This window comes from Microcebus murinus, chromosome 15, assembly GCF_040939455.1.
Source record: "Microcebus murinus isolate Inina chromosome 15, M.murinus_Inina_mat1.0, whole genome shotgun sequence".
NCBI lineage: Eukaryota > Metazoa > Chordata > Mammalia > Primates > Cheirogaleidae > Microcebus > Microcebus murinus.
In genome coordinates, this window is record NC_134118.1 from 79,047,846 (window position 1) to 79,063,049 (window position 15,204).

The following is a 15,204-nucleotide window of genomic DNA, read 5'->3' on the forward strand; positions in this document are numbered from 1 at the left end:
GGCTCCTTTGGGACCAGGATTCTCTTGCGGGTGACTCTTTAAGGTCTGGCCCCTGGATGGAGGGGCACCAGGAGTAGAGGAGCAGGAAGGGGAAGGGGGTGGCCATGCGAGGGGACACTTTCAGGCCAAGTCCCAGCTTCAGCCTGATCCTCCTGGGAACCCCGGGGTGTACGTCACACCTCCTGGTTGTCCCGCTCTGAGACAAGGAGCCGGGCTTCGCATTCCCCCAGCAGCCAGTCGTGGGCTGAGGACACCTGGGGCGTTGGGAACTCCCTGGCTTCTCCTTGGCTTAACATCTGGAGCTGCTTGTGAATCGTGCCGCCACACACACCCGAGTGCAGGTGTCTTCTGCACAGACTGCGGGCCTCGCTCTTCTGAATGCCGCTAGCTCGCCACCCACCCACGGGTGAACCTGGTCAGGGTACTTTCTCTCGGGGGCAGACTCTGATCCTGGCGGGCTACCGGTGTTTCTGTTTGCTCGTTTCTTTCTTCCATTTCGGGAAAGGCTTCCTTACTGGGTGTGGAAATCTCCTATGCCTTTCCTCGCCTATTCTGTCAGCTTTAAAATTCTCTTTCAGTTGCCACCCTCACAGATGGATTAGGAAACTCTTTCCGGTGCACTCATTAGTGAAATGACCTCAATGAAGCTGGAATCCAATATCTAATCGCCGATTTTTAGCGAGTCCACACGCCAGGGTGGTCGGGGTCCAATGCAGCCCCGGCCAGGCCCAGGCCCCTTGGACTGGGCCACAGGAGGACGCAGAGGAGGGTCCCGGCCCCCCCCCCCGGTCGCGTTGCCGGCAGTTCTCCAAGGGCTTGGGCGTTTTCCAGAGGTAGGAGATGGAGGGGACTGATTTCTTCAGCGCCCCACAAACCACGCCACCCCACCCATGGGACACATCCCTAGAGAGAGAGAGAGACGCCCCATACACTCGCTCCCCTCCCCCATGCGCTGTGCCCCAGCCCGGGCCCGGGGGAATAGGCGGCAGCCCACCCACAGGGTGGGGGGCCCAGCTGAAAGGGGTTGTCGGGGAGGGCGGCCCCTGCCTGGGGTCAAAGGGCGGGCGATCCGCGCGTGCGCAATCGGCGGCGGCGGCGGCGGCGGCGGCGGGGGCGGCCACGAGCTGGGGGTGGGGGGCGGGTAGGGGAAGGAGGCCAGGCGAGGAGAGGAAGGGGGCTGGAAGGTCTCCACCTTGGCGAGTCCAGCCGTGGAGGCGCATCTTGTGTGAGTGTGAGTGAGTGAGTGTGAGTGTGTGTGTGTGTGTGTGTTTGTGTGTGTATAGAGAGACAGCCCCCCACCCCGGCCCACCGCTCCCTGCCCGCCCCGCCCCGCCCCGCCTGTCACCCCCGTCCCTCGGAGCCCGCCGGACCCGGCCGGTGAACTCAACAGGCCCGGCCCGGCGCGGGTCAGCGCCGGTGCGGGGCCTGGGGCGGGAGGAGGCGGCGGGGAAGCGCAGAGAGGCTCGGCTTCTTGAGCGGGGCAGGGGCGCCCTCCGCCGTCTAGGGCCACACCACCCTGAACGCGCCCGACCTCGTCTGGTCTCGGAAGCTAAGCAGGGTCGGGCCTGGTTAGTACTTGGATGGGAGACCGCCTGGGAATACCGGGTGCCGTAGGCTTCTTCTTTTTTTTTTTTTTTGTTTTGCCTCTTGTTCTGTCCCCTCTCTGGGAGCGAGGCGGCGGCCCGGGGTGGGGGTCACCCCCACCCTCAGCGCCCGCCGCGGTGCCTGGCGCCCCAGCCCGCACCGTGGGGCCTCCTCTTGTCCCAAGCCGCGACACCGCCGTCACGCGGCAGCATGCGTGGCTTCTGGACTGTCAGGTCTCAGACCAAAGGTCTGCTCTGTGGGAACCGACACGCTGGAGGAAACCTTGAGAGTCTGAGAGGGGAGGGATTTCCAGAAGAAGGCCAGGATGTCATTTGGAGGGAGTATGTGACCAGAACTCGTCCCGTTGCTTTTGGGGTTCTATGGGCTACACGTAGGAATCTTTGGTGGTGGCACCTGATGTTGGGGGATCCGGAGTCGCACCCAGACCTGCTCCACAGGCCTCCTTTTACTTTTCTCTTCGGATTCATTATTTTTAAAAAGTGTCTCTTATCTCTATGATTGCATTTTCTTTTCTCTCTCTTTTCAAGCAGATGATGGGAGTCCAAGTATTAAGGTGACATGTGTTGCCCGTGCCCCCCTCCCCCCTGTGTTCTTATTCATTTACCTCTGATGTCGTTCCAGCGTATTGTGGGGGTACCAATGTTAAGGTCGGGTACGTTGCCCTCTCCCAGCCTCCCCCCTCGGGTCAGAGCCTCAAGTGCGCCCATGCCCCAGTCGGTGCGCACCCACCCCATTCCTAATGGAGGTGTATGCCCATCCCCTCCCCCCACCCGCCCGACACCCACCCGATGAAGGTGATACCTCTGTGTCCACTTAGGTGTCCATCGGTTCGTACCCATTTGCTGGTGAGCGCGAGCACGTGGTGCTCGTGTGTCCATTCTTGGGCTACCTGGCTTACTGGAACGGGTTCCAGCTCTGGCCAGGAGAACCACGAGAGGTGCCCTCTCACCGCTGCTCCTCCTAGCTGAATAGCACTCCGTGGTGTCCACGCGCCACATTTCATTTACGCACTCGTGGGTCGATGGGCACTCGGGTCGCTTCCAGGTCTTTGCGATTGTGACTTGTGCCCTGACTCTAACCCTAACCCTTACCCAGCCCGTCTCCTCCTCGGCCCCTGCCTGACTGACTCCTTCCCGCCCGGCCTGTCACCTGTCACCGTCCTCTGCCCCTGCCTGACACGCTCCTCCCCGCCCGGGCCGTCACCGTCCTCGGCCCCTGCCTGACGGGGCTCCTCCGTCGCCTGGGCCTTCCAAGGGCTTGGTGTGGACGCTGGTTCCAGGACGCCCTCCCAGGAACCCGGTAGCAGGGCGGCCGCAGCGTCTCGCGCCACCCAACCGTCCGCCGGCCGGCGGCCGTCGCTAAGTGGCCTGCGGGGGACGTGCCCCCACTGTGGGGCGGGCGCCCAGCCTGGTGTCTTCTCCGAGGCCCCGTGGCTGCTTTTCCCCCCCCCGCAAGGGGAGAGCCGCGGAGGTGGGGACCGCCTCCTCGTGGGGACGTACACCCAGCTCTCCACGTCGGATTCCGGGGCTCTCTGTCCTGCCAGAAGGCCCAGCTGGCCTGCGGGTCCTTAGAGTGGCAAAAACATCCGAAAACTGAGATTGAGGGTCCGGTGGTTGTCTGCACTTTTGTGCTGGGCACCCCAGGGAGGCCCAGAGGCTGGCTGGACGACGCGGTCTGCTGGGCAGGGGGGGGTTTGGAGGAGCAACTGATGCCCTTTGCACTTTGGGTAGCAAGTGTCTGAGGTGTCTCTGAGCCCTGCGCCATGTCGGGGGTGGGGGGTGGGAGGTCGGGCGGGGGTGGAGGAGCAGGAGGAGGAGGAGGAGGAGGAGGTGGGAAGGGCCGTGGCCTGCAGTCGTCTTCCCGGGGTGGCTTCTTCCACAGGCTGCTTGGCCTGGGCTCCCTGCACCTGGGCCTTTGGAGGACTGGCCCTGTGCTTGCCAACGCTTCCCCTGCAGGGACCCAGAGCTGGGAGGTTGCATCTCTCAGCCCTGGGTCGGGCAGAGCCCCAGCGGGCCATGCCCACAACCTCTCTCAGCACGGGTCCCCCAGAAGGCTCCTTTGGGACCAGGATTCTCTTGCGGGTGACTCTTTAAGGTCTGGCCCCTGGATGGAGGGGCACCAGGAGTAGAGGAGCAGGAAGGGGAAGGGGGTGGCCATGCGAGGGGACACTTTCAGGCCAAGTCCCAGCTTCAGCCTGATCCTCCTGGGAACCCCGGGGTGTACGTCACACCTCCTGGTTGTCCCGCTCTGAGACAAGGAGCCGGGCTTCGCATTCCCCCAGCAGCCAGTCGTGGGCTGAGGACACCTGGGGCGTTGGGAACTCCCTGGCTTCTCCTTGGCTTAACATCTGGAGCTGCTTGTGAATCGTGCCGCCACACACACCCGAGTGCAGGTGTCTTCTGCACAGACTGCGGGCCTCGCTCTTCTGAATGCCGCTAGCTCGCCACCCACCCACGGGTGAACCTGGTCAGGGTACTTTCTCTCGGGGGCAGACTCTGATCCTGGCGGGCTACCGGTGTTTCTGTTTGCTCGTTTCTTTCTTCCATTTCGGGAAAGGCTTCCTTACTGGGTGTGGAAATCTCCTATGCCTTTCCTCGCCTATTCTGTCAGCTTTAAAATTCTCTTTCAGTTGCCACCCTCACAGATGGATTAGGAAACTCTTTCCGGTGCACTCATTAGTGAAATGACCTCAATGAAGCTGGAATCCAATATCTAATCGCCGATTTTTAGCGAGTCCACACGCCAGGGTGGTCGGGGTCCAATGCAGCCCCGGCCAGGCCCAGGCCCCTTGGACTGGGCCACAGGAGGACGCAGAGGAGGGTCCCGGCCCCCCCCCGGTCGCGTTGCCGGCAGTTCTCCAAGGGCTTGGGCGTTTTCCAGAGGTAGGAGATGGAGGGGACTGATTTCTTCAGCGCCCCACAAACCACGCCACCCCACCCATGGGACACATCCCTAGAGAGAGAGAGAGACGCCCCATACACTCGCTCCCCTCCCCCATGCGCTGTGCCCCAGCCCGGGCCCGGGGGAATAGGCGGCAGCCCACCCACAGGGTGGGGGGCCCAGCTGAAAGGGGTTGTCGGGGAGGGCGGCCCCTGCCTGGGGTCAAAGGGCGGGCGATCCGCGCGTGCGCAATCGGCGGCGGCGGCGGCGGCGGCGGCGGGGGCGGCCACGAGCTGGGGGTGGGGGGCGGGTAGGGGAAGGAGGCCAGGCGAGGAGAGGAAGGGGGCTGGAAGGTCTCCACCTTGGCGAGTCCAGCCGTGGAGGCGCATCTTGTGTGAGTGTGAGTGAGTGAGTGTGAGTGTGTGTGTGTGTGTGTGTGTTTGTGTGTGTATAGAGAGACAGCCCCCCACCCCGGCCCACCGCTCCCTGCCCGCCCCGCCCCGCCCCGCCTGTCACCCCCGTCCCTCGGAGCCCGCCGGACCCGGCCGGTGAACTCAACAGGCCCGGCCCGGCGCGGGTCAGCGCCGGTGCGGGGCCTGGGGCGGGAGGAGGCGGCGGGGAAGTGCAGAGAGGCTCGGCTTCTTGAGCGGGGCAGGGGCGCCCTCCGCCGTCTAGGGCCACACCACCCTGAACGCGCCCGACCTCGTCTGGTCTGGGAAGCTAAGCAGGGTCGGGCCTGGTTAGTACTTGGATGGGAGACCGCCTGGGAATACCGGGTGCCGTCGGCTTCTTCTTTTTTTTTTTTTTGTTTTGCCTCCTGTTCTGTCCCCTCTCTGGGAGCGAGGCGGCGGCCCGGGGTGGGGGTCACCCCCACCCTCAGCGCCCGCCGCGGTGCCTGGCGCCCCAGCCCGCACCGTGGGGCCTCCTCTTGTCCCAAGCCGCGACACCGCCGTCACGCGGCAGCATGCGTGGCTTCTGGACTGTCAGGTCTCAGACCAAAGGTCTGCTCTGTGGGAACCGACACGCTGGAGGAAACCTTGAGAGTCTGAGAGGGGAGGGAGTTCCAGAAGAAGGCCAGGATGTCATTTGGAGGGAGTATGTGACCAGAACTCGTCCCGTTGCTTTTGGGGTTCTCTGGGCTACACGTAGGAATCTTTGGTGGTGGCACCTGATGTTGGGGGATCCGGAGTCACACCCAGACCTGCTCCACAGGCCTCCTTTTACTTTTCTCTTCGGATTCATTATTTTTAAAAAGTGTCTCTTATCTCTATGATTGCATTTTCTTTTCTCTCTCTTTTCAAGCAGATGATGGGAGTCCAAGTATTAAGGTGACATGTGTTGCCCGTGCCCCCCTCCCCCCTGTGTTCTTATTCATTTACCTCTGATGTCGTTCCAGCGTATTGTGGGGGTACCAATGTTAGGGTCGGGTACGTTGCCCTCTCCCTGCCTCCCCCCTCGGGTCAGAGCCTCAAGTGCGCCCATCCCCCAGTCGGTGCGCACCCACCCCATTCCTAATGGAGGTGTATGCCCATCCCCTCCCCCCACCCGCCCGACACCCACCCGATGAAGGTGATTCCTCTGTGTCCACTTAGGTGTCCATCGGTTCGTACCCATTTGCTGGTGAGCGCGAGCACGTGGTGCTCGTGTGTCCATTCTTGGGCTACCTGGCTTACTGGAACGGGTTCCAGCTCTGGCCAGGAGAACCACGAGAGGTGCCCTCTCACCGCTGCTCCTCCTAGCTGAATAGCACTCCGTGGTGTCCACGCGCCACATTTCATTTACGCACTCGTGGGTCGATGGGCACTCGGGTCGCTTCCAGGTCTTTGCGATTGTGACTTGTGCCCTGACTCTAACCCTAACCCTTACCCAGCCCGTCTCCTCCTCGGCCCCTGCCTGACTGACTCCTTCCCGCCCGGCCTGTCACCTGTCACCGTCCTCTGCCCCTGCCTGACACGCTCCTCCCCGCCCGGGCCGTCACCGTCCTCGGCCCCTGCCTGACGGGGCTCCTCCGTCGCCTGGGCCTTCCAAGGGCTTGGTGTGGACGCTGGTTCCAGGACGCCCTCCCAGGAACCCGGTAGCAGGGCGGCCGCAGCGTCTCGCGCCACCCAACCGTCCGCCGGCCGGCGGCCGTCGCTAAGTGGCCTGCGGGGGACGTGCCCCCACTGTGGGGCGGGCGCCCAGCCTGGTGTCTTCTCTGAGGCCCCGTGGCTGCTTTCCCCCCCCCCCCCGCAAGGGGAGAGCCGCGGAGGTGGGGACCGCCTCCTCGTGGGGACGTACACCCAGCTCTCCACGTCGGATTCCGGGGCTCTCTGTCCTGCCAGAAGGCCCAGCTGGCCTGCGGGTCCTTAGAGTGGCAAAAACATCCGAAAACTGAGATTGAGGGTCCGGTGGTTGTCTGCACTTTTGTGCTGGGCACCCCAGGGAGGCCCGGGGGCTGGCTGGACAACGCGGTCTGCTGGGCGGGGGGGGGGTTTGGAGGAGCAACTGATGCCCTTTGCACTTTGGGTAGCAAGTGTCTGAGGTGTCTCTGAGCCCTGCGCCATGTCGGGGGTGGGGGGTGGGAGGTCGGGCGGGGGTGGAGGAGCAGGAGGAGGAGGAGGAGGAGGAGGTGGGAAGGGCCGTGGCCTGCAGTCGTCTTCCCGGGGTGGCTTCTTCCACAGGCTGCTTGGCCTGGGCTCCCTGCACCTGGGCCTTTGGAGGACTGGCCCTGTGCTTGCCAACGCTTCCCCTGCAGGGACCCAGAGCTGGGAGGTTGCATCTCTCAGCCCTGGGTCGGGCAGAGCCCCAGCGGGCCATGCCCACAACCTCTCTCAGCACGGGTCCCCCAGAAGGCTCCTTTGGGACCAGGATTCTCTTGCGGGTGACTCTTTAAGGTCTGGCCCCTGGATGGAGGGGCACCAGGAGTAGAGGAGCAGGAAGGGGAAGGGGGTGGCCATGCGAGGGGACACTTTCAGGCCAAGTCCCAGCTTCAGCCTGATCCTCCTGGGAACCCCGGGGTGTACGTCACACCTCCTGGTTGTCCCGCTCTGAGACAAGGAGCCGGGCTTCGCATTCCCCCAGCAGCCAGTCGTGGGCTGAGGACACCTGGGGCGTTGGGAACTCCCTGGCTTCTCCTTGGCTTAACATCTGGAGCTGCTTGTGAATCGTGCCGCCACACACACCCGAGTGCAGGTGTCTTCTGCACAGACTGCGGGCCTCGCTCTTCTGAATGCCGCTAGCTCGCCACCCACCCACGGGTGAACCTGGTCAGGGTACTTTCTCTCGGGGGCAGACTCTGATCCTGGCGGGCTACCGGTGTTTCTGTTTGCTCGTTTCTTTCTTCCATTTCGGGAAAGGCTTCCTTACTGGGTGTGGAAATCTCCTATGCCTTTCCTCGCCTATTCTGTCAGCTTTAAAATTCTCTTTCAGTTGCCACCCTCACAGATGGATTAGGAAACTCTTTCCGGTGCACTCATTAGTGAAATGACCTCAATGAAGCTGGAATCCAATATCTAATCGCCGATTTTTAGCGAGTCCACACGCCAGGGTGGTCGGGGTCCAATGCAGCCCCGGCCAGGCCCAGGCCCCTTGGACTGGGCCACAGGAGGACGCAGAGGAGGGTCCCGGCCCCCCCCCCGGTCGCGTTGCCGGCAGTTCTCCAAGGGCTTGGGCGTTTTCCAGAGGTAGGAGATGGAGGGGACTGATTTCTTCAGCGCCCCACAAACCACGCCACCCCACCCATGTGACACATCCCTAGAGAGAGAGAGAGACGCCCCATACACTCGCTCCCCTCCCCCATGCGCTGTGCCCCAGCCCGGGCCCGGGGGAATAGGCGGCAGCCCACCCACAGGGTGGGGGGCCCAGCTGAAAGGGGTTGTCGGGGAGGGCGGCCCCTGCCTGGGGTCAAAGGGCGGGCGATCCGCGCGTGCGCAATCGGCGGCGGCGGCGGCGGCGGCGGCGGGGGCGGCCACGAGCTGGGGGTGGGGGGCGGGTAGGGGAAGGAGGCCAGGCGAGGAGAGGAAGGGGGCTGGAAGGTCTCCACCTTGGCGAGTCCAGCCGTGGAGGCGCATCTTGTGTGAGTGTGAGTGAGTGAGTGTGAGTGTGTGTGTGTGTGTGTGTTTGTGTGTGTATAGAGAGACAGCCCCCCACCCCGGCCCACCGCTCCCTGCCCGCCCCGCCCCGCCCCGCCTGTCACCCCCGTCCCTCGGAGCCCGCCGGACCCGGCCGGTGAACTCAACAGGCCCGGCCCGGCGCGGGTCAGCGCCGGTGCGGGGCCTGGGGCGGGAGGAGGCGGCGGGGAAGTGCAGAGAGGCTCGGCTTCTTGAGCGGGGCAGGGGCGCCCTCCGCCGTCTAGGGCCACACCACCCTGAACGCGCCCGACCTCGTCTGGTCTGGGAAGCTAAGCAGGGTCGGGCCTGGTTAGTACTTGGATGGGAGACCGCCTGGGAATACCGGGTGCCGTCGGCTTCTTCTTTTTTTTTTTTTTGTTTTGCCTCCTGTTCTGTCCCCTCTCTGGGAGCGAGGCGGCGGCCCGGGGTGGGGGTCACCCCCACCCTCAGCGCCCGCCGCGGTGCCTGGCGCCCCAGCCCGCACCGTGGGGCCTCCTCTTGTCCCAAGCCGCGACACCGCCGTCACGCGGCAGCATGCGTGGCTTCTGGACTGTCAGGTCTCAGACCAAAGGTCTGCTCTGTGGGAACCGACACGCTGGAGGAAACCTTGAGAGTCTGAGAGGGGAGGGAGTTCCAGAAGAAGGCCAGGATGTCATTTGGAGGGAGTATGTGACCAGAACTCGTCCCGTTGCTTTTGGGGTTCTCTGGGCTACACGTAGGAATCTTTGGTGGTGGCACCTGATGTTGGGGGATCCGGAGTCACACCCAGACCTGCTCCACAGGCCTCCTTTTACTTTTCTCTTCGGATTCATTATTTTTAAAAAGTGTCTCTTATCTCTATGATTGCATTTTCTTTTCTCTCTCTTTTCAAGCAGATGATGGGAGTCCAAGTATTAAGGTGACATGTGTTGCCCGTGCCCCCCTCCCCCCTGTGTTCTTATTCATTTACCTCTGATGTCGTTCCAGCGTATTGTGGGGGTACCAATGTTAGGGTCGGGTACGTTGCCCTCTCCCTGCCTCCCCCCTCGGGTCAGAGCCTCAAGTGCGCCCATCCCCCAGTCGGTGCGCACCCACCCCATTCCTAATGGAGGTGTATGCCCATCCCCTCCCCCCACCCGCCCGACACCCACCCGATGAAGGTGATTCCTCTGTGTCCACTTAGGTGTCCATCGGTTCGTACCCATTTGCTGGTGAGCGCGAGCACGTGGTGCTCGTGTGTCCATTCTTGGGCTACCTGGCTTACTGGAACGGGTTCCAGCTCTGGCCAGGAGAACCACGAGAGGTGCCCTCTCACCGCTGCTCCTCCTAGCTGAATAGCACTCCGTGGTGTCCACGCGCCACATTTCATTTACGCACTCGTGGGTCGATGGGCACTCGGGTCGCTTCCAGGTCTTTGCGATTGTGACTTGTGCCCTGACTCTAACCCTAACCCTTACCCAGCCCGTCTCCTCCTCGGCCCCTGCCTGACTGACTCCTTCCCGCCCGGCCTGTCACCTGTCACCGTCCTCTGCCCCTGCCTGACACGCTCCTCCCCGCCCGGGCCGTCACCGTCCTCGGCCCCTGCCTGACGGGGCTCCTCCGTCGCCTGGGCCTTCCAAGGGCTTGGTGTGGACGCTGGTTCCAGGACGCCCTCCCAGGAACCCGGTAGCAGGGCGGCCGCAGCGTCTCGCGCCACCCAACCGTCCGCCGGCCGGCGGCCGTCGCTAAGTGGCCTGCGGGGGACGTGCCCCCACTGTGGGGCGGGCGCCCAGCCTGGTGTCTTCTCTGAGGCCCCGTGGCTGCTTTCCCCCCCCCCCCCGCAAGGGGAGAGCCGCGGAGGTGGGGACCGCCTCCTCGTGGGGACGTACACCCAGCTCTCCACGTCGGATTCCGGGGCTCTCTGTCCTGCCAGAAGGCCCAGCTGGCCTGCGGGTCCTTAGAGTGGCAAAAACATCCGAAAACTGAGATTGAGGGTCCGGTGGTTGTCTGCACTTTTGTGCTGGGCACCCCAGGGAGGCCCGGGGGCTGGCTGGACAACGCGGTCTGCTGGGCGGGGGGGGGGGTTTGGAGGAGCAACTGATGCCCTTTGCACTTTGGGTAGCAAGTGTCTGAGGTGTCTCTGAGCCCTGCGCCATGTCGGGGGTGGGGGGTGGGAGGTCGGGCGGGGGTGGAGGAGCAGGAGGAGGAGGAGGAGGAGGAGGTGGGAAGGGCCGTGGCCTGCAGTCGTCTTCCCGGGGTGGCTTCTTCCACAGGCTGCTTGGCCTGGGCTCCCTGCACCTGGGCCTTTGGAGGACTGGCCCTGTGCTTGCCAACGCTTCCCCTGCAGGGACCCAGAGCTGGGAGGTTGCATCTCTCAGCCCTGGGTCGGGCAGAGCCCCAGCGGGCCATGCCCACAACCTCTCTCAGCACGGGTCCCCCAGAAGGCTCCTTTGGGACCAGGATTCTCTTGCGGGTGACTCTTTAAGGTCTGGCCCCTGGATGGAGGGGCACCAGGAGTAGAGGAGCAGGAAGGGGAAGGGGGTGGCCATGCGAGGGGACACTTTCAGGCCAAGTCCCAGCTTCAGCCTGATCCTCCTGGGAACCCCGGGGTGTACGTCACACCTCCTGGTTGTCCCGCTCTGAGACAAGGAGCCGGGCTTCGCATTCCCCCAGCAGCCAGTCGTGGGCTGAGGACACCTGGGGCGTTGGGAACTCCCTGGCTTCTCCTTGGCTTAACATCTGGAGCTGCTTGTGAATCGTGCCGCCACACACACCCGAGTGCAGGTGTCTTCTGCACAGACTGCGGGCCTCGCTCTTCTGAATGCCGCTAGCTCGCCACCCACCCACGGGTGAACCTGGTCAGGGTACTTTCTCTCGGGGGCAGACTCTGATCCTGGCGGGCTACCGGTGTTTCTGTTTGCTCGTTTCTTTCTTCCATTTCGGGAAAGGCTTCCTTACTGGGTGTGGAAATCTCCTATGCCTTTCCTCGCCTATTCTGTCAGCTTTAAAATTCTCTTTCAGTTGCCACCCTCACAGATGGATTAGGAAACTCTTTCCGGTGCACTCATTAGTGAAATGACCTCAATGAAGCTGGAATCCAATATCTAATCGCCGATTTTTAGCGAGTCCACACGCCAGGGTGGTCGGGGTCCAATGCAGCCCCGGCCAGGCCCAGGCCCCTTGGACTGGGCCACAGGAGGACGCAGAGGAGGGTCCCGGCCCCCCCCCCGGTCGCGTTGCCGGCAGTTCTCCAAGGGCTTGGGCGTTTTCCAGAGGTAGGAGATGGAGGGGACTGATTTCTTCAGCGCCCCACAAACCACGCCACCCCACCCATGGGACACATCCCTAGAGAGAGAGAGAGACGCCCCATACACTCGCTCCCCTCCCCCATGCGCTGTGCCCCAGCCCGGGCCCGGGGGAATAGGCAGCAGCCCACCCACAGGGTGGGGGGCCCAGCTGAAAGGGGTTGTCGGGGAGGGCGGCCCCTGCCTGGGGTCAAAGGGCGGGCGATCCGCGCGTGCGCAATCGGCGGCGGCGGCGGCGGCGGCGGCGGGGGCGGCCACGAGCTGGGGGTGGGGGGCGGGTAGGGGAAGGAGGCCAGGCGAGGAGAGGAAGGGGGCTGGAAGGTCTCCACCTTGGCGAGTCCAGCCGTGGAGGCGCATCTTGTGTGAGTGTGAGTGAGTGAGTGTGAGTGTGTGTGTGTGTGTGTGTTTGTGTGTGTATAGAGAGACAGCCCCCCACCCCGGCCCACCGCTCCCTGCCCGCCCCGCCCCGCCCCGCCTGTCACCCCCGTCCCTCGGAGCCCGCCGGACCCGGCCGGTGAACTCAACAGGCCCGGCCCGGCGCGGGTCAGCGCCGGTGCGGGGCCTGGGGCGGGAGGAGGCGGCGGGGAAGTGCAGAGAGGCTCGGCTTCTTGAGCGGGGCAGGGGCGCCCTCCGCCGTCTAGGGCCACACCACCCTGAACGCGCCCGACCTCGTCTGGTCTGGGAAGCTAAGCAGGGTCGGGCCCGGTTAGTACTTGGATGGGAGACCGCCTGGGAATACCGGGTGCCGTCGGCTTCTTCTTTTTTTTTTTTTTGTTTTGCCTCCTGTTCTGTCCCCTCTCTGGGAGCGAGGCGGCGGCCCGGGGTGGGGGTCACCCCCACCCTCAGCGCCCGCCGCGGTGCCTGGCGCCCCAGCCCGCACCGTGGGGCCTCCTCTTGTCCCAAGCCGCGACACCGCCGTCACGCGGCAGCATGCGTGGCTTCTGGACTGTCAGGTCTCAGACCAAAGGTCTGCTCTGTGGGAACCGACACGCTGGAGGAAACCTTGAGAGTCTGAGAGGGGAGGGAGTTCCAGAAGAAGGCCAGGATGTCATTTGGAGGGAGTATGTGACCAGAACTCGTCCCGTTGCTTTTGGGGTTCTCTGGGCTACACGTAGGAATCTTTGGTGGTGGCACCTGATGTTGGGGGATCCGGAGTCACACCCAGACCTGCTCCACAGGCCTCCTTTTACTTTTCTCTTCGGATTCATTATTTTTAAAAAGTGTCTCTTATCTCTATGATTGCATTTTCTTTTCTCTCTCTTTTCAAGCAGATGATGGGAGTCCAAGTATTAAGGTGACATGTGTTGCCCGTGCCCCCCTCCCCCCTGTGTTCTTATTCATTTACCTCTGATGTCGTTCCAGCGTATTGTGGGGGTACCAATGTTAGGGTCGGGTACGTTGCCCTCTCCCTGCCTCCCCCCTCGGGTCAGAGCCTCAAGTGCGCCCATCCCCCAGTCGGTGCGCACCCACCCCATTCCTAATGGAGGTGTATGCCCATCCCCTCCCCCCACCCGCCCGACACCCACCCGATGAAGGTGATTCCTCTGTGTCCACTTAGGTGTCCATCGGTTCGTACCCATTTGCTGGTGAGCGCGAGCACGTGGTGCTCGTGTGTCCATTCTTGGGCTACCTGGCTTACTGGAACGGGTTCCAGCTCTGGCCAGGAGAACCACGAGAGGTGCCCTCTCACCGCTGCTCCTCCTAGCTGAATAGCACTCCGTGGTGTCCACGCGCCACATTTCATTTACGCACTCGTGGGTCGATGGGCACTCGGGTCGCTTCCAGGTCTTTGCGATTGTGACTTGTGCCCTGACTCTAACCCTAACCCTTACCCAGCCCGTCTCCTCCTCGGCCCCTGCCTGACTGACTCCTTCCCGCCCGGCCTGTCACCTGTCACCGTCCTCTGCCCCTGCCTGACACGCTCCTCCCCGCCCGGGCCGTCACCGTCCTCGGCCCCTGCCTGACGGGGCTCCTCCGTCGCCTGGGCCTTCCAAGGGCTTGGTGTGGACGCTGGTTCCAGGACGCCCTCCCAGGAACCCGGTAGCAGGGCGGCCGCAGCGTCTCGCGCCACCCAACCGTCCGCCGGCCGGCGGCCGTCGCTAAGTGGCCTGCGGGGGACGTGCCCCCACTGTGGGGCGGGCGCCCAGCCTGGTGTCTTCTCTGAGGCCCCGTGGCTGCTTTTCCCCCCCCCCCCGCAAGGGGAGAGCCGCGGAGGTGGGGACCGCCTCCTCGTGGGGACGTACACCCAGCTCTCCACGTCGGATTCCGGGGCTCTCTGTCCTGCCAGAAGGCCCAGCTGGCCTGCGGGTCCTTAGAGTGGCAAAAACATCCGAAAACTGAGATTGAGGGTCCGGTGGTTGTCTGCACTTTTGTGCTGGGCACCCCAGGGAGGCCCGGGGGCTGGCTGGACAACGCGGTCTGCTGGGCGGGGGGGGGGGTTTGGAGGAGCAACTGATGCCCTTTGCACTTTGGGTAGCAAGTGTCTGAGGTGTCTCTGAGCCCTGCGCCATGTCGGGGGTGGGGGGTGGGAGGTCGGGCGGGGGTGGAGGAGCAGGAGGAGGAGGAGGAGGAGGAGGTGGGAAGGGCCGTGGCCTGCAGTCGTCTTCCCGGGGTGGCTTCTTCCACAGGCTGCTTGGCCTGGGCTCCCTGCACCTGGGCCTTTGGAGGACTGGCCCTGTGCTTGCCAACGCTTCCCCTGCAGGGACCCAGAGCTGGGAGGTTGCATCTCTCAGCCCTGGGTCGGGCAGAGCCCCAGCGGGCCATGCCCACAACCTCTCTCAGCACGGGTCCCCCAGAAGGCTCCTTTGGGACCAGGATTCTCTTGCGGGTGACTCTTTAAGGTCTGGCCCCTGGATGGAGGGGCACCAGGAGTAGAGGAGCAGGAAGGGGAAGGGGGTGGCCATGCGAGGGGACACTTTCAGGCCAAGTCCCAGCTTCAGCCTGATCCTCCTGGGAACCCCGGGGTGTACGTCACACCTCCTGGTTGTCCCGCTCTGAGACAAGGAGCCGGGCTTCGCATTCCCCCAGCAGCCAGTCGTGGGCTGAGGACACCTGGGGCGTTGGGAACTCCCTGGCTTCTCCTTGGCTTAACATCTGGAGCTGCTTGTGAATCGTGCCGCCACACACACCCGAGTGCAGGTGTCTTCTGCACAGACTGCGGGCCTCGCTCTTCTGAATGCCGCTAGCTCGCCACCCACCCACGGGTGAACCTGGTCAGGGTACTTTCTCTCGGGGGCAGACTCTGATCCTGGCGGGCTACCGGTGTTTCTGTTTGCTCGTTTCTTTCTTCCATTTCGGGAAAGGCTTCCTTACTGGGTGTGGAAATCTCCTATGCCTTTCCTCGCCTATTCTGTCAGCTTTAAAATTCT

General features: G+C 63.7%; 3 non-coding genes and 1 pseudogene across 3 annotated transcripts; all 4 read left to right on the plus strand.

Annotated features, from left to right (window-relative positions):
* The first annotated feature begins 1,498 nt into the window (after positions 1-1,498).
* On the plus strand, positions 1,499-1,617 carry LOC142876456 (5S ribosomal RNA). The gene has a single exon (XR_012923357.1). It is a non-coding gene; the product is annotated as a 5S ribosomal RNA (ribosomal RNA).
* A 3,537-nt stretch (positions 1,618-5,154) lies between these two features.
* LOC142876624 (5S ribosomal RNA) lies at positions 5,155-5,273 on the plus strand. Its single transcript, XR_012923524.1, has one exon. It is a non-coding gene; the product is annotated as a 5S ribosomal RNA (ribosomal RNA).
* Positions 5,274-8,812: 3,539 nt separating this feature from the next.
* On the plus strand, positions 8,813-8,931 carry LOC142876625 (5S ribosomal RNA). The gene has a single exon (XR_012923525.1). It is a non-coding gene; the product is annotated as a 5S ribosomal RNA (ribosomal RNA).
* A 3,540-nt stretch (positions 8,932-12,471) lies between these two features.
* On the plus strand, positions 12,472-12,590 carry LOC142876644 (uncharacterized; annotated as a pseudogene).
* Positions 12,591-15,204: the final 2,614 nt, after the last annotated feature.